The sequence below is a fragment of the Sapajus apella genome, unplaced genomic scaffold (assembly GCF_009761245.1).
Source record: "Sapajus apella isolate SASKATOON/1434 unplaced genomic scaffold, GSC_monkey_1.0 scaffold3, whole genome shotgun sequence".
In the NCBI taxonomy this organism is placed as follows: domain Eukaryota; kingdom Metazoa; phylum Chordata; class Mammalia; order Primates; family Cebidae; genus Sapajus; species Sapajus apella.
The window spans coordinates 45,077,197-45,090,359 of NW_022436943.1; positions in this window are offsets into that span (position 1 = coordinate 45,077,197).

Consider the following 13,163-nt stretch of genomic DNA (forward strand, 5'->3'; position numbering starts at 1 on the left):
TGTATTTAAAATATTAACAACAGTAACACATCTTTATTTTTTTGCTCTTTTGTAAAATAAAGGGTTCGGGCCATTAGCCAACATTTACTGAGCACTGTTTAAGTGTTTTACAAATCTCATGTAATTATTGTGGTAGACTGTTGAACATGTCAATTAACTATTGTACCCTAAACGATGCATAGCCTGCGTATAGTCCTTGCACAGACATTCTGAACTTGGTCAGGTTAATTTATTTGGCTAGCTGTACATGAGTGAGCCTGAGACACGCGGAGGCCCTATAGTTGCTTATGCACTAGGGCTTTTTCTCTTAAAATTTTCTGTCCGCCTCTGAGAGTTCCCCAAAGCTACAGCTACCCTGTAAAGAGGTTTGGCTGCTGTAGTGTTACATATATATAACACTACAGTAAATATAACTATATATATGTTTTTTTCCACAGTTCCTGGCTCATAACTCCCCTAGTCCTTGTTACAGTCTTTTGTTATAATGTTGGGTGTCTTAGGCCTCAAAAAACAGAATTACTCTGACCTTCTGTTTTCCTTTTATCTGCCCCAAGACAGGACTCTAATCTTCTCCCACTTTTCTGGGTATGGATCTTAGGACACTCCCTAGATAGAGTCCCCCGCCATATACTGGGGGAAGGAATGCTGACATCATGAAATTTCCTTAAAAATCCAAGAAGACTGGATTCAGAGAGCATCTGGATGGCTGAGCACATGGAGGTTTCTGGAGGGTGGTATCCAGGGAGGTCATGGAAGCTCTGTGCTCCTTCCTTCAGACCTTACCCTGCATGTCTCTTCATCTGTAGCTTTTACAATATCCTTAGTAACAAACCAATAAACACAATTGTTTCCCTGAGTTCTGTGGGCTGCTCCATTGAATTAACAGAACCCAAAGGGGGACATAATAACCCCAACTCAAAGCTGGTAGGTCAGAAGTTTGAGAGACCTGGCCTTTTGACTGGTATCTGGGGAAGGGAGGGTAGTCTTGGAGACTGAGTCTTATACGTGTCGGATCTGACACTATCCCCAGGTAGATAAGTGTTGGAATGAATTAGAGAACATCCAGCTGGTGTCCACTGCTTGGTGTGTGTGGGAAAACCCCCACACATTTGGTCACAGAAGTCTTCTGTGTTGATTGTCGTGGTGTGAGAGCAGAGGAAAAACACAGTTTGGATAGTTTTTTCTGACTCAGCTACTCTGCTGGAAAGAGCACATAGAGGGGGAGAGAGAAAAATGATGCAGCTGATGCCTGGCTAAGAAGTCACTGTGGTCAAGAGTTGGCTTGATTTGTTGTGAGAAATAATAAATTGTTTTTGTTTTAAGTCACTACATTTTGGCACGATTTATTACACACAATCGACAATTAAAATAACCTTCATAACCCTTGAAACTAATACTTTTATGATACCTTTTGACAAATGCAGAGAGTGAAGCAGGGGGCTTACTTAACTTGCCAGTGACATCACAGGTGATAGGTGAAACAGCCAAATTTCACACATAGGCATTCTGCTCCAATCAGTGTGCTATATCATATATCTAAGATAAAGATACTTCTATTCATATGATTTTAAAAATTGGACATTTGTGAATACTTACTATTAGCCAACACTGTCATACATTTTCTAAAACACACTTAATCTTCACACTAACCCTTTGAGGGAGTTTTATAGATGTTCATTGTTTTGAGACTTCCATTTTTTGAAAGCTTTTTTTTTTTTTTTTTTTTTTGTAAGAGAACCCCTATCATCTTTTGGAGAATTACTTCCTTTTTACTGTATACACAATTGACAGTAATGGCTATTAGAGAGCCCTGCCCTCCCTTAGTCAAAGATTGGGCATGTGACCTAAGCTGAACCAATCAGAATCTCCCTAGCGAGAAATGGACTCATAATTGCAGAGCAGCACAAAGACAAAAACATAGCTGAAGCTCATTCACTGTAGGAGGCAGACATGGGAAAGAAGCGTCCCGAATCAGAACAAGAATTCTCTTTTAATCATCCAGAGCTACAATGTCTCTGCCCTCTTCCATTTCTGCCTGATTCCCTGACACTTGCTCTTCAATACTTCCCTTCTCTGCCTTAGTTGGTCAGGCTTGCTCTGTTGCATTCAAGAAAGAAATTTCTTAAAGATGAGGAAAATTAGTCTCATTGAGTCTACATAACTAACTTGCCCAGGGTCACATGTCTTATAAATGGCAGAGCTGGGATCAGAATTCACAACCTAGCTCAAAGCCTATGTGTTTAACCACTCTAATCTTAGATGCATCAGTGTTTTAGGTTATCCAAGCCATGTATTGTTAGATATCTAGAACTCTATGTTACTTGATAATTGAAAAGTAACATAAATGAATTTCATTATTTTAATACCCTGTAAGAATGTGTTTTTTGAGATACAGTTTAATTTAATGCTAGTCGCATTTATTGAAGAAAGCCTATTTTTTTGAGACAGAGTCTTGCTCTGTCACCCAAGCTGGAGTGCAGTGGTGCGATCTTGGCTTACTGCCACCTCTGCCTGCCAGGTTCAAGTGATTCTCCTGCCTCAGCCTCCCAAGTAGCTGGGATTACAGGTACCCACCACTGCATCTGGCTACTTTTTGTATTTTTAGTAGAGACGGAGTTTCACCATGTTTGCCAGGCTGGATTTGAACTCCTGACCTCATGTGATCCACCCACCTCGGCCTCCCAAAGTGCTGGGATTACAGGTATTAGCCACTGCACCCAGTCTGAAGAAAGCATTTGTAAAGATGGTTATGGGAGATTGGAAACGAAACAGTGTCAGGCTTGAAAAGAATATATATTTTTTTGAATTCTACCTTTATGTGTTAATGGACTTTGGCAAAATCTAATACTTCCAAATGTCAATTCCCTCATCTTAAAATAAGGTTCTTAATGCTTAACTTATAGGCTTGTTTGGGACGAAATGAAATCATATATTTAAAATTGCTTGTCATTTGGTAGTCACCCAACCTACCTGATATTTACTTGTTATTGACTTAGGGAACATTTCTCTATTTTTTGCTAATCATCATAAATGACAAGATCACTTATTCATTCACTTGATCAACAAATATAGTCTTCACTCCGTGAAAAAGCATTTCATATTGATAAAGTATGTTTACAAAGATGAGTAAGACATAGACTTCCTCACTGAGCCGATCACAGTCTATTAAAGAGGGAACATGAGAACGTTTTGAATAATTAAATATAATGTATTAAATGCATTACTGGAAAACACAAGTGATATTTGGAGATAAAGAACAGTTACTGACTGTTACTTACCACCAGAAAAGCTTCTCAGAAAAGGTTGATGATTCACCTGGGCTTTGCAGGATAATGAAATAATGTGAGTGAAGCTTAAATAAATGAATTATCAAAAATCACGAGTAGGAAGTGCTTGGATTAGAGTGATCAGCTACTAGCTAATGTTTACGCCAAATCTAAGCCTCCCTTCAACCTATCATTCACACCTGTTAGCTTAGTTTAAACAGGAAAAAAGAAAACTAATTTGTTTTATCAGCAGGTTTAGAGTGAAAAAAAAAGTTATGTTCTTATTCACAATCATAGAAGGGAAGAGGGAATCAGACTATAGTTGTGAGGACCTGTATTTATCTGACTTCAGAAGCTCGGCTGGATTAGATCAATTCTGGAGAAATATTTTAACCTTTACACATACATTCTCACCCAGTCACAGTCTGTAGACTACCCATTATCTGCTCTAGAAAGGAAATGACTCAAGCATGGGAAGGAAAGATGGAAAATACCTATGGCATCATTGAATTTGTCCCTGGCCAGATAGTATCATTTTTGTGGAGACACTTTCTTAATTAGACCTTGTTTAGACTGGACTTCTATCCATATAGTTAGATACGAGCTTTATATGCCCAGAAGTCGTGTTCCGAACAGTTTGGAAGTTGGCCATCTAATGGGGTCATAGCAACATAAGCAGCCTCCGTCATGGTCCTGGAAGGTCAATGGAAGTTCTCAGCTGTCTTTGTACTTGCTAATCTCTAACTATGTTCCTTCTGCCAAAATTCTACTTAGAAAAGGTTATTGCTGGCCACAAATCACCATCTGGTGCCTAGATTCCTGGCAATGTGATGTTGGACTTCTCCTGGGTAAGGCTTAAAAATAAGCAACTAGTAACTGTGGCCATCAGTACACAGATAATTAGTATGTTTCTTTTCCTTACAGTGTCTTTTCCCAACCAGATACTTAGACTTGAAAAATATTATTCGATATCAAAGAGAGTTACAAAATTTAAAATCCTGAGTGTGAGCTTAGGTAAACATTCATGTAGTATTGATTAAAACAACTTTTCAAAAGAAGAGATAAACCTCCAGTTTCACTGTCTATACATAACTAAGCCATACATTTATAAGTATTTATTATACTTGGGTCTAACTTGTAGGGTAAATTGTTAATTTGTGGAAAAGGATATCAGGGGAAAGGGAAAAAAAGGTTTTTTTTTTTTCACTTTAAAACAACAAATAAGTCATTCTTTAAACCCTTGATGTCCTCTGTGGCATGTCTTCTGATTCAATTTGGGGTAAGCAGAAACGGACTTATCAAAGTGAGATATTTGGCACCATTTTATACCTGCATATATTCAGCCACATTCATTTAGTATTTTCTGTGTGTCAAACACTGTTCTGAGCTCTGAGATGTCCCTATTCTCTGAATTTTATACTCTGGGTGCTCAGAGAGACAACAATCAAGTAAAAAAATATATAAATAAATATGCTAATTTCCAACAGCAAATGATTTGAGGAAAATAGTATGACGATACGGTAGAAAGTGAGTAGGGGACAGAATGTCACTTTCGATGACATGGCCAGGAAATAACTCTCTGAAGAGGCGAGCTCAGTGACAAGAAGAAACCAACCATGCTGTGTTCTTGGAGAGGAGCACTTTAGGCAAATAAATAGCAACGGTTAATGGCCCCTGAAGCGGGAGCAAGCTTGTCTTGGCTGAGGAACAGAAAGGATGCCAGTGTGTAATGTAATAAGGAAGAAGGAGAGAGGTTCAACAGGAAGTCATGGAAACATGCAGAAGGCAGATCATGTTGCACCTTGTGGAATATGGTATTCTAAGATAAAATGTTTGAAGGCTTCTAAGCAGGTGAGACGGATGCTCTCACCCTGGCTGTTAGAAAGGTACCGGAGTGGGAGAAAGGGTGGATGTCTGACAATACAACAAGATACTGGTGGTTTGGCCCTGGGTGGTGACAGTGATGAAGAGAAGAGCCCACCAGGACTCAGGCCCTTATCTGACCTTTGCAAAGTAAAAATCTTCCTGTGTCCTAGTGCTCAGAACTAATCATCATAATGCAAATATGCAGAGTTTTTTAAAAATTCTCAATGGCCTTTTCCTTCTATTATTGTTACTAATATTATTATTTAGTCTCAATAGACTTCCTATGAGGTTTGTAGCAGGGGACCTCTTATACTTTTCAAATGGAGAAATTGAGATATTCACCAAAAGTCAACCAAAACCCAATGAAGCCAGGACTCAAATTCAACTAATGCCAACATGATACTTTTCCTGCTGTCCCACCTACCATATTTTAGACATTCCAAAGCATTTATTTTATCAGATGTAAATTTTTCTGTATTAAGTGTTATTCTGGATGTCAGATACTAGACAATTACATGAGTACCAGTTCAGTGTCTGAAGAGGGTGGCCACCTATTCTGAGAAAAAAAATAATTAAGTCTGTATAGAAACCTAAAAATGGGAGACTTGAAATGCAGGGCTTTTTTTTTTTTTTTTTTTTTTTGAGATGGAGTCACCCATACTAGAGTGTAGTGGTGCAGTCTCAGCTCACTGCCACCTCCACCTCCTGAGTTCAAGCGATTCTCTTGCCTCAGCCTCCCGTGTAGCTGGGATTACAGGCATGTGCCACCACACTCAGCTAATTTTTGTATTTCTAGTAGAGATGGGGTTTCACCATATTAGCCAGGCTGGTCTAGAACTCCTGACCTTGTGATCAGCCCGCCTCGGCCTCTCAAAGTGCTGGGATGACAGGCGTGAGCTACCACACCCAGCCAAAATGCAATTTTGAGAGGTAAAATTCCTTAGTATTTGAGTTATATATCCAAGTCCTCAGTGCAGTGTTTTGCTGAGTAAAGAAAGTATAGGAAGAAAGAAATATTAATGAAGTTAGTTGTTTGTGAGAGAAGGAAAAAGTAAAATTTTATTAAATTCTTATGATGTGGTATTTTTCCTATGTATTTTTCATAGGATATTTTGATTACACAAAAACTCTGAAAGGTGAGTGTCATTTCCTTTATTATTCAGATGAAGAAAATGAGGCTCCAAGTAACGGTGTATATAGTTTATACAGCGGAATAGCAGAGCAGTAGTTTGAATACAAGTCAATCCGGAACCAAATCCCAAGTACACAGTGAGGCGGAGCTCCAAGCTTGTCAGGCCTTCTGCACTTCCAAAATGGGTACTATGGCAGCAATTTGTTTCGGAGCAAGAACTTTAGAATCTCCGTTTTTTAAATATGTTATGATATTTTCTAATGGAGCTGAAAATTTCAGGTACTGTGCTGTACTACTCAGAGTGGCCTTATATTTAAAATCTAACTATCAAAGACCTGTAATCCTGAAAGCTTATAATTTACAACTCCTTTTGAAGGGAATGGATTTAAGCATAGCCTCAATACTTCAGGTTCAGGATTAGAGAAGCAGCCCAGAAATTGCAAATTAGAGGTTTTCTGCATTATAAAGCAGACCTCAAACACTTATCTGGATGAAAGAGAGCCAGATGTTAGCTCCAGGGCTTGTAGCTGGTTGTGAAGCTAGAACCCTGAAGAAAAATCAGATGGATTGCTGTTTACTCACTTGAGATAAGGAGCTTGAACTTTCTCCACTCTCTCTCTCTCTCCCTTCCTTCCTTCCTTCCCTCCTTCCTTTCTTCCTTCCTTCCCTCCTTTCTCTCTCTCTCTCTCCCTCTCTCTCTCTCTCTCTCTCTCTCTCTGTCTTTATACCTTGCTCCATTCCTGAAAGATTTGAAGCAGCTGAATTGGACCAAATGACCTTTAGGTTTTCTATCTACAGTGATTCCACTAACAGCATCATAAAACAGCCATTCATTTTCAATTCCCAAAGATCCTTCTTCCAGGATTTTTATTTTTGTAATACTTGCATCTTTTTTAAAATTAGAGACACATTACATGTTGCCTGGAGAGACGAATTGTTTACTTATATAACATACCAGTGCCTGTGTTCATTCTGAGAGTAAGACGTATGTACTGTGATTTTATCCTGACCTGTTTTTTGTTTGTTTGTTTTTAACTGATAGTGTTTGATTTTGTTACTCAACAATCAACACAATCCTAGGTAGAGAATAAAAAGCAAAATTTCCCTTGGTTTGTAAAGCAACAGTGCTTCTTTTCTGTCAGTCCTCTCCTATATTGCCAGAGTTGTTTCAAAGACTAGCTAACCCACTAATTGTACATTTTCCCACCATGTAAGGACTAAACTCCTTGTTGCCCTGAAAAGCAGAATTAAAACAAATCATTTAGGTTTGCCTAAGCTATAGTGTGGAGAGCTTTCTGACCACAGGTGGGTAATTTGAACTCTTCAGAGAGGAGCTTGTTTCTGTAGCTGGGAGGCTAAGCCAAATAAGCCCAAAGGTTCTTTCTCTTACTTAACCCTGTGATCCCCGTACCTGGAGCTGATTACTCAAATAAGAAGGAGGTTAAGCTCTGAGTAGTGTTTCTGGACGGTGAGTGAAAACAAATTCAACTTGTGATGTCAGAAAATATATGCCAGCGTCACCTAACTATGTTCTGCAGAATAATAATGTTAATCTAGATGTTAACCCGTGGAAAGAGTACCACAGTCATGTAAGTGTGGGGATTTCTGTATGTGCTGAGCCTTTCTTGTAGATTCATAAAGCTCATCAGCACATTAAAACTTTCTGAGAATTTCTACAGCCCGCAAAGAAATATGGTGTTCCTTTTCTTTCTTTCTTTTCCCTTCCTCCCTCCCTTCCTCTCTCTCCCCCTGTCTCCCTCTCTCTCCCTCTCTCTCTCTTTCTTTCTTGAGACAGGGTCTTGCTCTGTCGCCAGCGCCAGGCTGGAGGTGCAGTGGTGCGATCTCCGCTCACTGCAATCTCTGCCTCCGCCTCCCAATTATCTGGGATTACAGGCGTGCCACCACACCCAGCTACTTTTTGTAAACATGCCTGAGATTAGAACTCTTAATGAATGATCTTTCAATACCTTGGAGCACTGATGTTGCAAGCATTCACTGAAGAAACAGTTTTTCCTTTTCTAAGCACAAAGCCTAGTCTATAGTAGACACCTAATCAACATTTGTTGAAGATCAAATGAGTGCACGAATAAATGAAATCATGTAAAGTAAGGATATATATTTATATGCATAGACTTGTACTGTAAAATTTTTTCCCTATAGAAACAAATTTAACATGATCCAATCCATGATTATTGAGCTCCTGCTTTTGGAGAGATCTAATGCTACGTGTAGGGGAGCCCAGAATCTAGAAGAAGATGATGATCACACCATGTCACATGTGGAAGAGAGATCGCTAGGGGTAAAGAAAACATGTTATGCAATACAGGTGGGGCAGGGGGAGTCAGGGAGGGTTTCTGGTGAAGATAATACCGAATTGAGTCATAAATGGCAAGGCAGAGTTAGCTATGTAAAGAGGTGACTACATGAATGTATATGATATGCATGTATAAGAAAAGCTTCAGATGTACAGCATTGTAATACAGCTTAATAGCATATAAAATACACATTAGTATTTTATGATGTGAAGGTAAAACACTGTATCAGAAATGCCTTTGTTCAAGGAGAAAGTAGGTACTCCAGGGAACCATATAATATGAGAACATGTGTCAACAGAAAAACTTGTTTACATCAAAGAAAAACATGAACCATTAAACAATACAGGAAATGTAACACTTAGCATTTAAATTAGTAAGTTAAAAAAAAAAGACAATTTTTATGGGTGATCTGTGCATCCTCCTTATAAGAATTCTTGTGAACTCTACTACTTCACCTTGCTCACAACTGAAGAACAGTCCCCTGCCCATAGACTTTTCTTCCCCAACACTGATGTATTTCTGTCTCCAGCTTCTCTTTATATAAGTTATAAGTCTACCCAGGGATGAAGAAGTTCCTTATAGCTAAAAAGCCAAGATTTTGACTTAAAAGAAAAAATAACTCTGACTCGGTGGGTGTTTCCCAACCTGTATTGGGAATTTTATTCCCTCACACTTTTATTCTGTTCACAAATTTATATTGAGTTCCTAACCTGTGACACAGTATGTGCTCAGATCAGCGCATGCAATGCTGACAACGATTTCACACACTTCCTTTTATCATCCAGCTTATCTTTTACTGAAAGAGACAGATACTAACTAAGGAGTCATAGAAACAAAACTAAAAAACAAGCACTAAGAAATTTCTTAAGAGAATATAATAGAGAAACCTGGTGATGGTAGTCATGGAAGACTTCCTGAAGGAAGTGATGATTGAGCTGAGGCTGAAGGGTAGAATAGGAGTTAACTATACAAAGGTGGCAGTGGGAGGGAAGTGGGGTCAGGAAGAGCTTCTGCAAAAGACCACAGTAAAGTAAGAGCAGGGCTTACTTTGAGTTCCTTTAAGTAACTTTTTGAAGGAAAGTATAATTTCTTATTTCTGATATCCCAGCAAAGTCTGGCAAATCATCACTACTCAAAAACTGTTTGTTGAATGAATGCCTTAGCTTGAGAGACAGTGCCAAGATACTATTTTTTTTTTTTTTTTTTTTGACAAAAGCATCAGTTCTCTGCCCAAATCAAAAAGAATGTGTAGCTTTCGCCTCCCAAAGTGCTGGGATTACAGTCTTTCAATACCTTGGAACACTGATGTGCTTATCTTGCAGCAAAATGCCTAGAATACTACCCCAAAGCTTATCCTGCAGCAAAATACCTAGAATACTACCAACTTTCCTGAAAGAAGACTTATTACTTGAGTCCATGCATCCTTACTGGTTCCTTCATGGGTTCATTTATTTATTCACCAATTTTTTCTTTTTCTTTTTTCTTTCTTTCTTTCTTTTTTTTTTTTTTTTTGAGACTAAGTCACTCTGTCACCTAGGCTGGAGTGCAGTGGCACAATCTCAGATCACTGCAATCTCCACCTCCTGGGTTCAAGCCATTTTCCTGCCTCAGCCTCCCAAGTAGTTGGGATTACAGGCCCCTGCCACCGTGCCCAGCTATTTTTTATTTTTATTATTTTGTATTTTTTAGTAGAGACAGGGTTTCACCAGATTGGCCAGGCTGGTCTTGAACTCTTGACTGCAAGTGATCTGCCTGCCTCAGCCTCCCAAAGTGCTGGGATTGCAGGTGTGAACCACCACCTCGCCCGTTTTCCAAATTTTATTGAACATCTGACTGTGCAAGTTACCATGGAGGATTCCATGAAGCAACAGTTTTTTCCTTTTCCAAGCACAAAGCCTAGCATATAGTAGACATCTAATCGATATTTGTTGAAAATCAAATGAGTGCATGAATGAATGAAATCATGTAAAGTAAGGATATATATTTATATGCGTAGACTTGTACTGTAAATATTTTTTTCCTATAGAAACAAATTTAACATGATCCAACCCAGGACTGCTGAGCTCCTGCTTTTTGACAAAATGACAAAGACGTAGACTTAGCCTCAAAAATCTTTTAGTCTACCAGGTTGTTACCATGTGCACTAATATTCATAAAACAAGGCAGAAGAAAGTCTGGACTGCATGACAGAGATAAAAATGGAACACTAAGAGTGAAGGAAATTGAATCATTTTAAATTGAGGTATTGGGTAAAGGATCCGCTAGTAAAATGAAGAATATGGAAGAATTTTGACAAGTAGATAGAGGAATGGGGGGAAGGTGAAAAGCCATTTAAAATTGAGGACGAATATTAACAAAGATCAAGGAGAAGGGCAAAGTGTGTTCAAGAGGGAGCAGAAACATTTAGTTTAGTAGGACATAAAAAATAGTAGGTGTAAAGGACTGCAAAAGAGAAAATAGATAATCATCAGCCTTGAATAATTTCTTGTATATTAAATGCTTTTATCTTGTTGACAATAAGGTGAAGTTAAATATTCAGAATTGGACCTTAGAATGATAATTTTAATAGAAATGCAAAGAATCCACTGGATAAAACAGAAATGGGGAGTAGAAAGGTAGTCAGGAGTTATTTTTTTCTTTTTCTTTTCTTTTTTTCTTAATCTGGAGTCTCACCCTGTCACCCAGGCTGGAGTGCAGTGGCGCAATCTTGGTTCACTGCAACTACCACTTCCCAGGCTCAAGCGATTCCCCTGCCTCAGCCTCCTGAGTAGCTGGGACTATAGGTGCATGCCCCCACGCCTGGCTAATTTTTGTACTTTTAGTAGAGACAGGGTTTTACCATGTTGGCAAGGCTGGTCTCGAACTCCTGACCTCAGGTGATCTGCCCACCTTGACTTCCCAAAGTGCTGGGATTACAGATGAGAGTTACCATGCCTGGTCATCAGGAGGTATTTTCAACAGTTCAGCTAAGGGATTTAAAAAGTCTTAACAAAGATGAGAAATGAATTTGAATGACATGGCAAAGCTAAGATCAAATGACTATAATAACCAGCTGGTTATGGGCTTCTTATACCAAAACAAAAGCTGAAGAGAGTGCTTGGGCAATTGGCATGAGGTGATGACCCAAGAATGTAAAGCAAGAGGCAGACTGGGAAGACATATGATGAATGTGGTCAGGTGCCCGGGAGAGCAATATCAGTTTGTTATAAGCATGCTCAGGCCAAATCGCAATTATAAACACAATTGTTTCTGTGAGATCTTCAAAACCAAATCATCATAAAGTGCCTCACTTTGTTTGTTTGTTTGTTTTGTTTTTTGTTTTGAGATGGAGTTTCAGTCTTATTGTCCAGGCTGCAGTACAGTGGCTCGGCTCACTGCAACCTCTGCCTCCTGGGTTCAAGCGATTCTCTTGCCTCAGCCTCCCTAGCAGCTGGGATTACAGGGCACGCCACCATGCACAACTAGTTTTTTTGTATTTTTAGTAGAGGTGGCATTTCACTACATTGACCAGGCTACTGTCGAACTCCTGACCTCCAGCAATCCACCTGCCTCGGCCTCCCAAAGTGCTGGGATTACAGTCATGAGCTCTCGCGTTATGACAATGTTAGAAGCTGGTCCAAAAATTCCATAGGCGTGTGATCTATCAAAAGTCATGTAAATAACTAGTATTTCTCCCAGCTGTGTTATGGTCTCCTATCATCCATCCTCAAATTTACTTTCTATAGTCATGTCCCACTCTTGGTTAACTACAACCTCCACTTTAAATTTGTTAATTATGTTTAAATGATCACATAATAAAATTACATCACAATCAGTGTATTCATGTTATTTCTTTTATCTGAAAAGTCCTTAATTTCCATCCAAGTTTATACATCTTTAAAGAATCAACCTAAATACCAGCCTATCTTAAAACCTGCCGTTATGAGGCTAATTGTACATGTTCACCTTCTTCTTTTTACGTCCCATGCCACTCTATACCTCTATTTTGCATCAAATCCTTGTGTAATTACCATATCCCTCTTATGCAATTATAAGCTCTTTGAGTACAGAGACAGTGTGTACTATACCACTTCATTTCTTGCCCATAACAGGAACTTTTTTTTTTTTTTTTTTTGAGACAGAGTCTTACTTTGTTGCCTAGACTGGAGTGCAATGGCATGCTATCCGCTCGCTGCAACCGCTGCCTCCTGGGTTCAAGTAATTTCTTTGCCTCAGCTTCCCGAGTAGCTGGGACTATAAGCGTGAGCCATCATCCCCAGCTAATTTTTGCATATTTAATAAAGATAGGGTTTTACCATATTGGCCAGGCTGGTCTTGAACTCCAGGCCTCAGGTGATTCACTCACTTTGGCCTCCCAAAGTGCTGGGATTACAGGCGTGAGCCATGGTGCCCACTCCATAACAGGTACTTAATAAACTTAATTAAAATCAGGTATCTGCCAACACCCATAAATTATATTAAAGTAGAAAAGTTCAATGGGAGAATACAATATTTGAATGAATAGCTATCTTGGAAATGATACACAGTTTGAAGGGAACAATATAAGATACTAGATTAGGGCAATGCTTCTCAAACTTTAATGTG